The sequence below is a fragment of the Manis pentadactyla genome, chromosome 14, assembly GCF_030020395.1.
Source record: "Manis pentadactyla isolate mManPen7 chromosome 14, mManPen7.hap1, whole genome shotgun sequence".
NCBI classification, from domain to species: Eukaryota; Metazoa; Chordata; class Mammalia; order Pholidota; family Manidae; genus Manis; species Manis pentadactyla.
Window position 1 is genome coordinate 90,631,405 of NC_080032.1, and position 17,682 is coordinate 90,649,086.

General features: G+C 38.9%; 1 protein-coding gene across 23 annotated transcripts in view; it reads right to left on the reverse strand.

Annotated features, from left to right (window-relative positions):
* LOC130680652 (spidroin-2-like) overlaps positions 1–17,682 on the reverse strand; it is a 140,933-nt gene that overhangs the window by 37,209 nt on the left and 86,042 nt on the right. For 7 of the 23 annotated variants that reach the window (XM_057491694.1, XM_057491683.1, XM_057491692.1 and 4 more), the window contains one exon: positions 273–847. The exons of 3 other annotated variants lie outside the window; for them this stretch is intronic. The gene's annotated coding sequence lies outside the window, so the exon portion shown is untranslated. 13 more of the 23 variants (XR_008993682.1, XR_008993680.1, XR_008993681.1 and 10 more) reach the window with 4 other exon arrangements.

Consider the following 17,682-nt stretch of genomic DNA (forward strand, 5'->3'; position numbering starts at 1 on the left):
CTCCTCGGAGGTGCTGGGGCTGCTGATGGCGCCAGCTGTGTGCCCCCCTCTCCCTGTCCACTCTCGGGGCCTGCGACGGCCCCTGTAGCCTCACACCGAGACGGCTGCCACCCAGCTTCGGGTCGGGGTCCCCTCCAGGGGTGGCCACAATTCGTTTCACACAATACCAGAAATGTCCTGGAAGCAAATCTGCTCATTCAACACAAATTTGCCGAGCGCCTGCCCGGCAGCGGGCGCTCTTCTCGGCCAGAGTGAGCTGGGAGTAATTGGCCAGCGTTCCTTCCCTCCTGGGGCACCCATCCCGGGGGACAGCGGGCAGCGGACACGGGACTGGGCGGCTACGTGAGGCCTCAGCCAACAGGGGCTGCGGGAGAAGCGCGGACGGGGGGCGCCCTGGGGGTGGGGCCGATGGCGCCACACACAGGCCGCCCTGAGGAAAATACCCCGGGCTGGGACCCGCGTGAGCTGAGGACCGGCCTCTCGGGGCAAAGTCCCGGGCAAGAAGATCCAGGTGAGCGAGGGGCAGGCGGGGCGCAGCACACGGGGCCTTGCGGGGGCCCGGGTTCCAGTCCTGACGCGAAGGAACCCGTCGGAGAGTTTCAGGCAGTGGATAGGTCCGATCTCATCTGATTTCTCAGGTCACTTGAGCGACTACGCGCAGAAGGACCTGCGGGCCGCCGGCTGGGGGACGGGGGACGGGAGCCAAGGGGAGCCGAGGAGCTGCTGACGGACTCGCAGTGAGCACGCCGGCCGTCACGGGAGCCCTCGTGCTTTCGGCCTGGGCAGCCGTGCGGTGGTCTGTCAGCTAAGATCATGACTGTTGGGTGAGGAGCAGGTGTGGAGGCATCTGTGGTAAGGTAATATTTTAAGCACATTTTCCCGTACAATTCTAACTTTTTATTTTGAAAAATTCCAAGCATACACAAGAGAGAGAATAATATAATAAGTTTCTATGTACCCACCATCCAGCCTCAACCACTACCAACATTTGGCAAATCACGTTTCCTCTCCATGCCCATACGTATAGTCACCCCACCTACCACCTCACCTGCCCTACTGGCATATAAAGTAATTTCCAAACACCGTAGCATTTTTACAATAAATGCTTTGGTATATAGCTAATAGATGAATATTTCTTTCATAGCATGTCTATAAAACCATTATCAAATCTAACAAATTACTACTAATTTCTTCACAGCATCAACTATCTAGTCTTGCAAAATTTTCCAATTGCTGGAATAGAATAGAGAGCCCCCAAAATAAATCCCTGCCTATATGATCAACTGATCTTCAACAAGGGTGCCAAGACTGTTCAATAAAGAAAGAATAATCTTTTCAACGAACGGTGTTGGGAAACTGGATATCCACATGTGAAAAAATGAGGTTGGACCCTTAACACCATATACAAAAATTAACTCAAAAGTGGATCAAAGACCATATACAAAAATTAACTCAAAGTGAATCAAAGACCTACATTATTAAAACTATAATAATCTTAGAAGAAAACAAGGAAAAAACTTGTAACATTGGACTTGGCAATGATTTCTTGGATTTGAGAACAAAAGAAAAATGGATCAATTAGACTTTATCAAAATGAAAACTTTTGTACATCAAGACAACTCACAGAATGGGAGAAAATATTTACAAATTATATATCTGATAAGGTACATATCCAGAATATATCAAGAACTCCTACAGTTCAACAACAATAAAACTACCCATTTAAAAAATGAAACAAGGCACTGAATAGACATTTCTCCAAAAACGTAAAATGGCCATAAGCACAAAGATGCTCTACATCACTAATCATTAGGGAGACATGAATCAAAAGTCACAATGAGATACCACCTCATGCACATTAGAATGACTGTTATCAAAAGCTCAGAAAATAACAAGTACTAGTAAGGACATAGGAAAATTGGAACCACTTGTGCATTGCTGGCAGGAATGTCAAAGGTATAGCCACTATAGTAAACAGCATGGTCATTCTTCCAAAAATTAAAAACAGAACTACCATATGATTCAGAAATTTCAGTTGTGGGCATATACCCCAAAGAACTGAAAGCAGGGACTCAAGATAGGTGCACACCCATGTTCACAGTAGCATTATTCACAATAGCCAAAGGGAGGGAGCTACCCAAGGGTCCCTGATGGAAAAATGGATCAACAAAGAGTAGCTTATTCAGTCTTAAAAGGGAAGCTCTGATACATGTTACTATATGGATAAGCCTTGAGGACATTATGCTAAGTAAAATAAGCTAGTTATAAAACTACAAATATTATATGTTCCACTTCTATAAGTAGTCAAATTCACAGAGACAGAAAGTAGAATTGGTTGCCAGTGACAGGGGGAGGGGAATGGGTAGTATTTTTTAATGGGTACTGAGTTTCAGTTTGGGAAGATGAAAAAATAATTCTGGAGATGGATAGTGGTACTGCACAACAATGGGAATGTCCTTAATGAAGTGTACATTTAAAAATAGTTAAAATGGCACATTTTTTAAATTGAGGTTTAAGTGACATACAACACTGTTAGTTTCAGACATGATAGAATGACTTAATATTTGTATACATTGTGAAATGATCACCATAGTAAGTCCAATTAATGTGTTACCTTACATAGTTACAAAAAAATTGTTGTGATGATAACTTTTGAGATCTACTCTTAGCAACTCTCAAATGTGCTATACAGTATCATTAACAATAGTCACCATGCTGTACATTACATCCCCAGGACCTATTTTATAACTAGAAGCTTGACCTTTTGACTCCCCTTCCCCATTCACCCATTTCTCCCCTCCCCACCTCAGCCCCTCAGCAACCACCAATCTCTTGTCGTTGTCTATGAGCTTGTTTTTTTTTGTTTTTAGATTCCACACATAAATGAGATCATATGGTATTTGTATTTCTCTTTTATTTCACTTAGCATGATGCACTCAAGGGCCATCCATGTTGTTGCAAACCACAAGATTTCGTTCATTTTTATGGCCGCATGTACTGTATGTAACGTGTTCCATTGTATAGATATGCCACATTTTCTTTATTCACTCATCCATCAATAGACACTCTGGTTGTTTCCATTAAAATGGTAAATTTTATGTGTGTGTTACCACAATTTTTTAAACTTCCAATTGCTTCATAAATTTTTTTACAGTTTACTTGTTTGAATAGGCATCCGAAGTCCACACATTGTATTTGATTGATTGATAACAATTCCCTCTTACCTATTCTCTTTTTTACCTTTTATTGTTGAAGAGACCAAGTTTGTTTGGTTCATTAATTTCCTATATTCTGGATTGGCTGATTGCATTCTTATGGTTTCATTTAACAGGTTCTTCTATTTCCTGTATTGTGGTAGCTCAATCTAAAGGTTTAATTAAGTTCAAATTCAGTTTTTTTAAATGATACCTCCCAGGTGAAGGTACTTCCTATTGCATTCCATCAGGAAGCAATTAAAATATGATTGCAATGTTCTTTTCCTGATGTTGAGGCTGGTGAGCGCATTCGGGAATTGTCAGCCTGATCCATCCATTGTAAAGTTCTCCATTAACCTTTCACCTGAGGATTCTATCAGCTATTGATGGTCAGTATTGACCTAGACCCAATATTGCATTATGGGATGCAAAGTGGTGATTTTCTAATAGTGTCATTCTCTCAGCACTCACTAATTTGAATTCTTCTATAAAGATAACTTTTTTTTAACTGAAAGTATTTGGTAACTCTAAAATAGTTTGTTCAAAAAATCATGGAAAATGCTTGTTCTTTATTGATTTTCAGATGACTGTGTTGGCACCTACCAACTTAAGAAGATTACCAATTAGTTTTTTGTTTTGTCTTAAACATAGATTATTAATGTATTTGGATTTTCCAACTCATTGTGTTCATTCTTTTTGATGCGCAAGTGGTTCCATCTGTGGCCAGTAGGCATTCCTTCAAGTGAGCCCTGAACCCTTTAAAATCCCACTAGTCTGTCCTTGTCACTTGCCATCTGGCACCACATGCTGGTCCAGGTTTATCTTTTATAGCTCCTGCTTCAGACCTGGAATCAGCAATTTCTCCAAGGAGCTTCAGGAAGTGGTATTTAGAGGCCACAATCTGGGAGACAAGGATCCTAGGTGCTATTGGGACACCACTGTTTCTAGGCCTTGTCACTGTCCAGAGCTAGGGAACACATTTTGTTATTGCTTCTGTTGTTTTATTTATCATAATGTGATAAATACATCATGAATGTATATCATATTTCCAGAATACATGTTTTACTTTAACTTCCTTAATTTTAGATACATTATCTCTTTTGTCCTTACTTTTATCTTGGTTTCTAATGGCAAAAGATAGCTATTTATTCCCTATCCTACCATACACATAATATGGTTTCAAAATAATATCAATATAAATACTAGCAGTATGATTACTATGTGCAGTTCTTATTGCCCTTAGGATATATTTCACTAAGAATACATTTTTTAATTGTTTTAAAGTAACATAAAATAATCTTCTATGTTACTAAGACACAGATTTGAAATACATGTTTTATTTTGCTTCATTTGTTTCCTTCTTTTTTTGGAATGCTTTATTTGTTGTTGTTTTCTTCATTTTTATCTAACGTTGTTTTAAGATTGGGTAAAAACATTACATGGCTCCAAAGTCAAACTATCAAATGAGCTGCATTTAGAGAAGTCTAACATCCACCTTTATTGCTGCCATCTCATTACCTCCCTCCTCATCAGATAACCATTTACAGCAGTTTTTTGTTCATCCTTCCATTGTTTTAAAAAAAATTTTATTAAGGTATTATTGATATACACTCTTACGAAGGTTTCACATGAAAAAACAATGTGGTTATTACATTTACCCATATTATCAAGTCCCCACCCATACCCCAGTGCAGTCACTGTCCATCAGTGCAGCAAGACGGTGCAGATTCACTGTTTGCCTTCTCCGTGCTACACTGTCTTCCCTGTGACTCCACACACACCATGTGTACTAAACATAACACCCCTCAATCCCCTTCTTCCTCCCTCCCCACCCGCCCTCCCACACCCCTCCCCTTTGGTAACCACTAGTCTCTTCTTGGAGTCTGTGAGGCTGCTGCTATTTTGTTCCTTCAGTTTTGCTTTGTTGTTATACTCCACAAATGAGGGAAATCATTTGGCACTTGTCTTTCTCCGCCTGGCTTATTTCACTGAGCATAATATCCTCCAGCTCCATCCATGTTGTTGCAAATGGTAGGATTTGTTTATTTCTTATGGCTGAATAGTATTGCATTGTGTATATGTACCACATCTTCTTTATCCATTCATTGACTGATGGATATTTAGGTTGCTTCCATATCCCATTGTTTTATTAATATATGCAAGTATATATATTCATACTCCCCTTCTTAGATAAAAGACAGCATTATTGCTACTGTGAATTGACTTGTGCATAAGTCATTGCATACTTTCCCCAGTGAATTGTAGGGTTGCCGGGCAAAGCATTAAGTGTTGAAGTTATACCTCTAGATAAGGACAAGTTCCTTCCACCAGGGCTATACTAGCAGGGTATATTAGCAAAGTACAGGAGTGCCTATTTCTCTGCAGCTTTGCCAACAGAATCCAAGTGTTACACTCATAGATTTTTGCCAATCTAATAGATGAGAGATGGAGTTTTAATGTAGTTTTGATTCTCATCTCTTTAATAATGAGCAAGTCTGATCATCATTTTAAAATGCCATTTGCAACTCTTTTCTTGTGAACTCTGTGTATGTATTTCTTGCCCAATTTTATAAAGTTATTTCTTTTCTTCTCAATTTGTAGAAGTTCTTTAGGTGTTAGGGATATTAACCCTTTTTCTGTAAGAAAAACTGTAAATATTCCCCCAGATATCACTTGTATGTCTACTGTGTTTATGGTGCCTTTTTGCCAGGCAGAATTTTTTTAAAATATGTAGTCAACATTATTAAACTTTTCCCTTGATTTGGGAAATTTTCTCTCACCTGTTTTCTTCTAGTATTTGTAGTTTCACTTCTAGTTTCATTTTTCATATTGAGATCCCTTACTCATTTAGAAATGTACACTGCTGTATGGTATGCAGAAGAATCCATTTTTATCTTTCTCATATGGCTACCCAGTTCTCCCAACACTGCTTTCTTAAAACTATATTTTTCCACTGATTCAGATGCTGTCTTAACATGGTCTAAATTTCCATGTGCAATTAGGTTTATTTCTGGATTTTCCATTTGGTTCCATCAGTTTGTCAGTTTGTTCACTTGCCAATATAATTTTCTTCTAATTATAGAGACTTTGTAATATGTTTTAACATCTGGTTTAAGATCTAGTCCCCCCCTCATTGTTTTTCTATTTAAGGTTTTCCAGGCTATTTATGTTTAATTACTTTTCCAAATGAAATATATAATCAATTTGTTCAGCTTCAAGAAAAAAAAGTGAAAATATGTGTATTATCAGAATAGATAATTTACAATACTGAGTCTTCCAATCCAAACTCATGGTATGACTTACATTTGTTCATGACTACTTTGTGTCATAAAGGTATATAGTTTTTTCATATATATTTTGGTCATTTCTTGTTAGATTTATGTCTAGGTATTTTTATAATGTTTGCTGCAATTATTAAAGAGGTCATTATATTTTCCAACCACTTATTTTTATATTATATGAAGCTGTTGCTTTACTACTTTACTAAATTCTCTTAAATGTTTTGAGGTTTCTGAATGACTTTTTTAGTTTTCCAGAGGTAATTATATAATCTGTAAATACAGATGATTTTACCTCTTCCTTTAATTTGTATGCCTCTCTCTAGTAGCACTGGATGACAATTTTGAAATGGTTTGTAAATAGTAATGAGGATATTGGCCAACGTTGCTTATTCCTGACTTGGGAAGGTATTTCTTCATTAAGTAAGATGGTGGCTTTGGGGATGGGATTCATATAATTCTTTGATGCATTTTTAATTTCTGGTAAATCTGCCACTCTTTATTGTGGCTGAGATGATACTTGAGGAACAGAGCAGAAATCACAGGAATGGTTGCTTTTCAAAATTTAGTGTACATACAGATCACCGGACGGTCCTGTTTAAGTGCAGACTCTGACCTGGCAGGTATGGATGGGCCTGAGATTCTGTATTTTTACCAAGGTCGCAGGAAGGCTGGCATGCTGCTGTTTTAGCTGCAATGATCTAAAACAAAGAAATCACTTTCCAACTTTGGATTTCAAAACAAACATTAAAATAATTTACAGTAGAAGAAATAATCATGAAAATTCTGGTTTCCAATTTTAAGAGCCAGACACTTGACAGAGATTGGGAGTTTGTTTTAGGAAATCTCCCAAACTGATCTTTTAACTCTCTCTGGACCATGGCTGGAGGACTGGAACAGAGGTCTTCTCATAAGCCACAGAGTAGGAATGTGCAGGATGTGACCGAAGGGTGGCTTCCTGCCACAGAGGAAGAGGCAGAAAGTCCTTCCTGCAGCTGCGGGGAGGCGTCCGAGGAGACAGTTGAGACATGTTCCTGTGGCCCCAGTTAGGCACTTCCTTGGGCCGGGCACAGAGGCGAGGAAAGCCCAGATAGCTCAAGCGAGAACCCCAGAAAAGGAGGGCACGCACGCTCCCTGGCACATTGTAAGAGGCTCACAGGCACAAGGGCCGATGAGACCCTGAGACAAACTGGCCAGGCTCAGAGGGCTTAGATGAGACCCTCCTTTCCTGATGCCAGAACTATTGTTGGTATTGGGTCTGAATTTAATAAGTGAAGAAACACTGAATGAATCTGAAGCAGAGCAAATCCATCCATCCATCCACACTGCAGAGCGTGTACCTGTGCGTGTCAGGCGCCAGGGCCAGGACGAGTGTAAGACAGAGCACCTGCCCTCGTGGGGCTCAACGCAGTGACTTCCCGCATCCGTCCGCGGTGTGCTTTACGGGGGACAGAGATCTGAGAACCCACATGTGCAGACCCGTAAGCTGCTCCTGGCGATCTGATTCAATGGCTCTGGGAAGGACTCAGGAAAGTATAATTTTTAAGTATCCAGGTATTTCTTAAGCTCACTGCCAGTTAAGAATCACTATTTTCAGCACTTATATATCACTAGAATATTTAATTTCTCAACTAAACATTTAAAACTACAAATTAAAAGTTAGGAGTATATGGTCAAATATCTGACATTCTTTCTGAATTCTAAATTTGTTTACTTCTGGAATATATGAAAACTTTACTTAGGAGACTACTTAAATCAGTCATACTTTATTTTGGGGTATATTCTAATTCATAAGATAAAGCTTCACAGTGTTTTAAATTAAAACCTTTCTAAATACTTATAAATCAAGATTCAAGTAAAGGTAATTTTTTTTATTAACACTTTTTCTTATAATAATTTAGGCCAATTAACATTTGCATATTTAGTAATGCTGTGAAAAGGAAGTTCCAAGGTTGAAATAATGCTGTGAAAAAATGTCAAGTATATATATTTTTATAGTTGTGATGTGAATGTGTGTATCATTGCCCTTTATTTGCAAATTCTAAATCCTGATTTATATTGATGTTCAGAAAATAAAATCATTTACAAGATATTCTTGTATATAAAAACACACACTTTCCCACTAGGACGTCACTGGAGCACCAGGCCCCCCCAGGATGCTCTCCCAGCCCCACCCTCCCGCCCTGACCGTGGCTGAGGCTCTGTTGTGCTGCCTCAGGGCGGCTGCTGGAAGTACTCCGAAGGGGAAGTGAGCACATGGACTTCAGTGAAGTCTGATACTTTCAAGCTCTTGCTCAGATGTCATGTCCATTAATTAGTTGCCATATCCTGTTACACTTCTTGCCACACTACATTGTGACTTACCAGTCTATATTCACCGGACAGGAAGAAGAGGTCCTTGATCTTACTTAAGTCTGACGCATCAATAAATGCTTAACAAGTACATACATGATTAGAAGTACACTTCCCCATTTCTCTTTAAAGCTGTAATTTAACCACCAGCATTGAGACTGTGTCGTGCCCCTGAAGTTTGGTTTTATAACCAGACGCAATTCCTCAGGACTTAGGCCTCTCCCTGCCCACCCTGCAAGCTGCTCTTCCATCCCAGTGCCCAGGGGCCACTGGCTCAGCCCTGTGAGGGGCAGTGACGGGAAGGGGCCTCCCCATACCCCAGGGTCTGCTCTCTGGAAACCAACCAAACCACAGCCCCAAAAGCCAGGCAGAAAACAAAACAGAAGGCACAGGCAAAAAGCAGTGATCAAGTGCTGTTACAGGAGTCCCAGACGTCCCCACCAAGCCAGCCCTGTACTCCTTGCCCCGGTCAGGCCTAGTGGCTCTTCTTCAAGTTACCTCTTACAGCCCAGACGTCAGCACCTACCTTCCTGAGGTCTCCAGGTGCTCTTTACCTGCACCGTGTGGGGAAGGAGCATGGAGTTAGGTCTTAGTCTGCCTACTTAAGTGCTGGAGCAGATGAAGGGAGGGGCCAGCAGGCCTGTGCAGACTTTGTCTAAAGCAGGTCTTTCCCACAGCTGTGAGCAGATAGCTAACTGGTCAGACTCCCTTAACTCAACCTAGAAACAATAAGAGTACTTCCAAGAGTCAAAAAGACAACACAGGTGAGGAAAGACAGCCAAAAAAGTCTGAACAATTCTATGGGTATAGAGGGAGAAAGGGCTGAATCTAGAAAAAGAAACTTGGGCATGCAAGCCTGGGTGAGCCTCCAGTCCTCGCAGCTCTGCACCGGAGGCCAGGGAAAGTGAATTCTCTGCTGGAGGCATGAGCTCGGTCCTGCGGGGATCCGGCAGCTTTAGACACTCAGGAAGACCTAGATTGACCACAGCGAAAAGAAGCTAGGTGGTGACTGCGGGTGAGCCATTGCCCTAGTCCAGGGCTGGAACTGCCCCAAACATGAGGAGCCTACAGGTGATAACAGAGTTTCTGGGGGTCACGGGTAGAGAAGGGATAGTTGAAGTTATGATAGTGAATAACTGATTCCACTTAATGCATACTACACAAAAATGCTTCATTTTTAGCATTTTTGGTATTTGGTAATGTTTATATTTTTTGTGACAGATTTGATATGGAACTATCTCCAGAATAAAGAAATATTCCCTAGTAACAAATTTGTTTCTATTTTGCATCTTTATGTTGACAAATGTTCTATAGGAAAACTCATAAAATAACTTTACACAATATTCTTCCACAACAGTGCGTTTGAGGAAGTTCTACAGATGAATTTATTCAATAAATATTTCTGAGACACAAAAGTAGTATGATATTAGCTAGTACAAAAAAATACATGGGAAATATTGGAAGAGGGAGGGAAAGAATTCAAGAAGGCAGATTTGCTTGGCCACAGAATGAGAATAGAATTCAGAGTCAAAAGACTGGGAAACAAATCCCAGTTCTGCCATTTACTAAAACCTCTATTTATCCATCCAGGGAAAAATAGGGATAATTATACTGCATCATAAACTTTCGTGAGAATCAAATAAGATGCTATGTATGCAGGAGTGATATCAACAAGATGGCAGAATAGAGGGCTCCAGCCCTCATGCCCTCAAAGAAACACCAATCAAGAGAGAAGAATACTTTCACGAGAGCTCCAAAACCCAGGTGAGAGATTGCGGCACTTGGGTGGAGTACAGAAATGAGAAAAAAATGCCTTGAGGAGGGCAGGAAGGACAGTTTCACTTTATTTGCAGCACCTCTCCCACAAGGCCACACAGCATAGTACTGGGAGAGATCCCCTTTCCCGGGCACTTTCATGGTGAAAAGGATTGAAGTGGGTGTCCAGCCTCACACCAGGCCTGCTCCAGTGAAAGCCAGCACCACGCCAGGCCCTGCAGACCCAGGCTCTCCGCCTGCTCTCGTGGACTCAGGATCCATGTCTGCTCCCATGGACCTGGGCTCCAGACCCACCCCAGGCTGGCCCCTGGACACCTAGATGCAAGGCTGGTTGCCAGGAAACAGGCTCACCTGCACATGGACTCAGGCACCAGGCCCACCCACCTGCAGGGCCCAGAAGCTGGCCCACCCAGAATCTCTGGTCAGGCTGAATGGCGACAGGCTTTCCTTGCTGAAGCCAGTCTGCAAAGACTGGAAGAGATGGAGAGATGGCTACTTCTTAAAATGTGCAGACAGCAATACAAGGCTACAAGGATCACAAAGAATCAGGGAAACAGACACCATCAAAGGAACAAAAACAAGCACCAATATCTGGCCCCAAAGACATGGAGATCTGCCTGATAAATGACTCACGATAACTGCCTTAAAGAGGCTCAGTGAGCTACAAGGAAACACAGACAGTGAGATGAACCAGGAAAACAACACGTGAACAAAATGAGAAGCTCAACAAAGAGAGAGAAATCATAAAAAAGAACCAAACAATTCTGGAGCTACAAGACCTATGACTGAACTAAAAAGTTCAATAGGGAGCTTCAATAGAGGAAAGAATCAACAAACTCAAAGACAAGTCATTTGAAAGTACCCAGTCAGAGAAACAAAAAGGAAAGGAGTAAAGAAAGCCAACAGGACGTAAGGGACATCACCAATCAGACCAGTATATGCGTGCGTGTAAAAGTCCTGGAAGGAGAAGAGAAAGAGAAAACAGCAGAAATACTACTTAAATAATGGCAGAAAACAACCCAAATCAGGGGAGAGAAATGGACACCCAAATTCATGAAGTCCAAAAGATCCTGAATAGATTGAACCTAAAGAGGTCTACACTGAGAGTTAGTATAACTAAGTTGTCAAAAGTCAAAAACAGAGAATTTTGAAAACAGCAGAAGAAAAGGAGTCATCACATACAAGGAAATCCCTGTAAGACTATACGCAGATTTCTTGGCAAAAACCTTGCAGGCTAGGTAAGAGTGAGATGATACAGTCAAAGTGCTGAAAGAAAAAATAAAACCTTGCCAACCTAGAATAATACACCTGACAAAACTCTCTTTGAAAAATTAAGGAGAAATAATGATTTTCTGAAACACTGGAAAGCAGGGAGTTGGTTACCACTAGACCTGCCCTACAAGAAATGTTAAAGTGAGTTCAAGTTGAAGTGAAAGGATGCTAACAGCAGCATGAAAGTGTAAATCTCACAAGTTAAGGTAAATGTGTAGAGAAATACAGAATAATGTAATACTGCAAGGGTGGTATATTACTTACTTCTAACCCTAGTATAAAAGTGAAAAGACTGAAGTATTATAAATAACCTTAACCACAAAAAGAGATTAAAGAATATACAATATAAAAAAAGAAAATTCTGACATCAATAACATAGATTATGTTGGGGGGAATAAAAGTGTCAAATTTTTGTATACAATTGAAGTAAAGTTGTTATTACCTTCAAAAGGACTGCTATAACAGTAAGTTTCATGCAAGCCTTATGGTTGCCACAAAAAGAAAAAAAGGACCTATAGCAGATACAGAAGAGATGAAGAGAAAAGAACCAAAGTATATCACTACAAAAAAAATCATCAAATTAGAAAGTAAGGAGGAAAGGAAGAACAGAAAAAGTACAAAACAGTAAACAATCAGCTACATGGCAGGGGTAGGTCCTTACTTATCAGTAATCACTTTAAATGTAAATGGATTCAACTCATCAATCCAAAGACATACCGTGGTAGAATGGAATAAAAAATAAAAAGACCCAACTGTATGCTGTCTACAAGAGACCACTTTGGATTTTAGGACCTATACAGGCTGAAAGTGAAGGGATGGAAAATGATATTCCATGTAAATGATAACCAAAAGAGAATGGGCGTCTATACTTGTATCAGTCAAAATAGGCTTTTAAGTTAAAAACCATCACCACAGACAAAGAAGGTCATTACATAATGATAAAATGGTCAATTCAACAGGATAATATAGCAATGATAAATATATATACACCCAGCATCAGAGCACCAAATTTTTTTTTTATTAAAGTATCATTGACATACAATCTTGTGAAGGTTTCACATGAACAACACTGTGGTTACTATATTCACCCATATTATCGAGTTCTCCCCACACACTCCACAGCAGTCACTGTCCATTAGCATAGTAAGATGCTATAGAGTCACTACGTGTCTTCATAACACCAAAATTTATAAATCAAACATTGACCAATCTGAAAGAAGAAATAGAAATACAAAAATAAGAGGTGTCAATATTCCACTTACAATAGTGGACAGATTATCTAAACAGAAAATCAGTAGTTAGAAAACAACAGACTTGAACTACACCATAGACCAAACGGATCTAAAAGACATATACAGAACATTCCACCCAACAGCAGCAGAACCACGTTCTTCTCAACTTCACAAAGAACATTCTCCAGGATAGATCATGTGTGAGGTTGCAAAACAAGTCTTAACAAATTTAAGAAGATTGAAATCATTGCAAGTATCTTTTCCAGCCACAATGGAATGAAACTAGAACCCAATAACAAAAGAACATTTTAAAATCACAAGACATGGGAATTAAACAACACACTCTTGAACAACCATTGGGTCAAAGAAGAAATCAAAAAGGAAATTAGAAAACATCATGAGATGTTTGAAATGAAAACAAAACACAACATATCAAAATTAATGGAATGCACCAAAAACAGGACTAAGAGGGAAATTCATACTGATAAATGCCTACATTAAAAAAAAAAAAAAAGAATTCCTAAAAACAACCTAACAATTACACCTTGAAGAACTGGAAAAAGAAGGACAAACTGACCCTGGGGTTAGCAGAAAGAAGGAAATAATAGAGCAAAATAATTGAAATAGAGAATTAAAAACACAATAGAATAAATTGATGAAAATAAGAGTTGGTTCCTTGAAAAGATAAACAAAATTAACAAGCCCTTAGCTAGACTAACAAAAAAGAGAGAAAGAGACAAGAATCAGAGATGGAAGAGGAAACAACCAAAGCCACAGAAATTTTTTTAAAAGAAATCATAACAGACTGTTGGGAACAATCCCCTTATATGCCAACGAATTGAACATCTATCAAAGAAATGGACATTGCTACAAACATACAACCCATTAAGACTGAATCAAGAAGAAATTAGAAAGCCTGAAGAAACCAAACCAATAAGGAGATGGAAACAGTAATTTAAAAAACCTCCTAACAAAGAAAAGCCTAGGACCAAATGACTTCACAGGAAAATTACTACTGATCCTTCTTAAACTTTTTCAAAAAATGGGAGAGGAGGGAACACTTCTAAATTCATTTTATGAAGCCAGCATTACCGTGATATCAAAACCACACATACTGTAATTGTAGGTTAATGGTAACAACAACAACAAAAAAAACCACACAGATACCATAAGAGAACTGTATGCCAATAGATGTAAAAATTTCAACAAAATATTATAAAACCAAATTCAACAGCACATTAAAAGGAGCATATACCATGACCAAGTGGGATTATCCCTGGGATAAAAGGATGATTCAACATATGCAAATCAATCAATGTGATATACCATATTAACTGAATAAAGGATAAAAAAATCACACGATCATTTTAACAGATGCAGAAAAAGCATTTGACAAAATTCAATGCTTTCATGATAAAAGCTCTCAACAAATTACATATAGAATCAACTTAACCTCAACACAATAAAGGCAATATGTGAAAAGCCCACAGCTAACATCATATGCAATGGTGAAAAACTGGAAGCTTTTCCTCTAAGATCTGGAACAAAGCAATAATTCCCACCCATGCCATTTCTATTCAACACAGTACTGTAAGTCCTAACCAGAGCAATAACGCATGAAAAAGAAATAAAAGGCATCCAAATTGAAAAGGAAGAAGTAAAATTATCTTTGCTTATAGATGATATGACCTTATATCTAGCAAACTCTAAAGACTGCAAAAAAAGTTACAACTGATAAACAAATGCTGCAAAGTTGCAGGATACAATGTCAACATAAATCTGTTGCATTTTGATACACCACCAACAAATTAACCAAAAAGGAAATTAACAATCCCATTTACAAAAGCATCAAAAAGAATAAAATTCCTAGGCATAAACTTAACCAAGGAGGTAAAAGAATTATGCACAGAAAACTACAAAACACTCATAAAAGAAATTCAAGTAGATACAAATACATGGAAGGATATCCCATGTTCATGAATTGGAAGAATATTGTTAAAATGTCCATATTACCCAAAGTAATATAGACATTCAATGCAATACCAATGAAATTTTCACAGAAATAGAACAAAAAACTTAAAATTTGTACAGAACCACCAGAGTCCAAATAGCCAAAGCAATCTTGAGAACAAAGTTGGAAGCTTCACAATTCCTGATTTCAAAATGCATTACAAAACTACAGTAATCAAAACAGTAAAGAACTGGCATAAACAGATATATAGCCCAGTGGAACAGAATAGAGCACCCAGAAATAAACCCACACATGTCTGGTCATCTGATTTTAACAAGGGTGTCAAGAATACACAATGGGAAAGTAAATTCTCTTCAATAAATAGTGTTGGGAAAACTGGATATCCTTATGTAAAAGAATGAAATTGGACCCTTATCTCACACTCAGATTTTGAGTGATCCATACTCAAAATGGATTAAACACTTAAACATAAGACTATAAAATTTCTAGAAGAAAACATAGGGAAAAGCCTTCTTGACATTGGTCTTGGCAATTATTTCTTGGATATGACATCAAAAAGACAAAAAAAAAAGAAAAAATAGACAGGTGGGATTACATCAAATTAAAAAGCTTCTGCACAGCAAAGAACACCATCAACAAAATGAAAAGGCAACCTACAGAATGGAAGAAAATATTTGCTAACCATTTATCTGATAAAGGGTTAATACCCCAAATACATAAGGAACTCCTACAACTAAATAGCAAAATAAACCGAATAACCCAATTTAAAAAGTGGGCAAAGGAACTGAATAGACATTTCTCCAAGACATACAAATGACCAGTAGGTATATGAAAAGATGCCCAACATCATAAGCACTAGGGAAATGCAAATCAAATCCCTAAGGACCTATCAGCTCACATCTGTTAGAAAAGCTTTTATCAAAGAAACACAAGGTAACAGATGTTGGTGAGGGTGGAGAAAAGGGAATCCTGGTGCACTGATGGTGGCATAGTTGGTATAGTTGGTATAGAAATAAGTTCTTCAAAAAACTAAAACCTAAGTGTCCATTTGTCCATTGATAGATGAGTGGTTAAAGAAAATATGATAAACACACACACACACACACACACACACACATATACAATGGAATATTCTTCAGCCTTTAAAAAGAAGGAAATCCTGCCATTTGCAACATGAATGAAAGTGGAGGACATTATGGTTAGTGAAATAAGCCAGATACAAAAGAACAAATACTATGTGATACCATTTATATGATAAACCTAAAACAGCCACATTCATAGAAACATAAAGTGGAATGGTGATTACCAGGAGCTGGGAGTTGGGGTGGGTGGGAAATGGAAGGTATAGTCAAAAAGTACAAAGTTTCAGTTACACAAGATTAAGTCCTAGAGACCTACTGTACAGCATAAAACCTATAGTTAACAACATTGTATTGTACACTTAAAATTTTTCTAAAAGGGTAGATTTTACACTAAGTGTTCTTGCAGCAATAATAAAGAGGGGCAGAAGAATCAGAAATACATGGGCAGGAGGAAACTTCTGGAGGTGATGGATAAGTTTATGGCATAGATTGTACTGATTTTATTTTTTACAGATGTGTGCTTATCTCCAAACTCATCAAGTTATATATATTAATTATGTATAGGTTTTTGTATGTAAAAATATTTAATAAATATATCAGGGCCAATGCAAAAAAAAATTAGCTTTGAACAACCTGGATGTATACATCTTTGTTTCAGCTATACATTTTATGGAATATAAACACAGATCAAGTATACCCAATGAAAATTTATATTTTCCAAGGTGCTGTAAGTAGAAAATTTACACTAGGTTTTGAAAGCTTAGTACGAGAAGAATGTAAACCGTGTCTTTGATAATTCTTTAATATTGATTACATGTCCAAATGCCAATATTTGGGTATATATGGTTAAATAAAACACTTTAGGTATTTTTTTAAAGAAGACACTCTATATGAAAGCATCTAGGACTATATTTAGCATAGGATAGCCATTCAAAAATTTTCATTTCTTCCCTGGCATTGCAACTTTGGTTAGTCAATTAGCCTCTTTGAGCCTTAGTTTTTCAATCTCAAAAACTGAATTACTTTCCAAAGTTGTGCTAAGAATCAAGTAGAAAATATTCCAAAGCAAGGTGCAAACTACAAAGCATTTTTCAAACCTTAAGCTAATGATACTGTGAGGGATGTTTGGCATTTTTGGCTTCTCAGCCTACAAATCCCCTTTCTATTTGGGGAGTGTCCCAAGACAGGTGGGGAGTAGGCCCCACACCTCACAATGGAAGCCAGAGAAGGGTAAATATCCCCCAGCTCCTGGCAGGGAGAGCAGACCCAAGCAGAGGCCGCTGCCTGGACCCTGGGGCCAAGGGCACAGGGGCCGCAGCAGCTGCGGCGGCCCTGAGGGCAGTCTCTGGATGGCACAGCTGTGGGGGGCAGAGTCCTAAACAGAGGCAGCCTGTGGACAGGCCCTGGCTGCGCCTCCTCTTGCTTGGCACCGCTCCAGCCCATCTCCCCAGCCTTCTCGAGGATTCTTTCTGCACTTAATATGTGTGGAGGCCGTTTTTACTTGCACGATTTAAAAAATCCTGC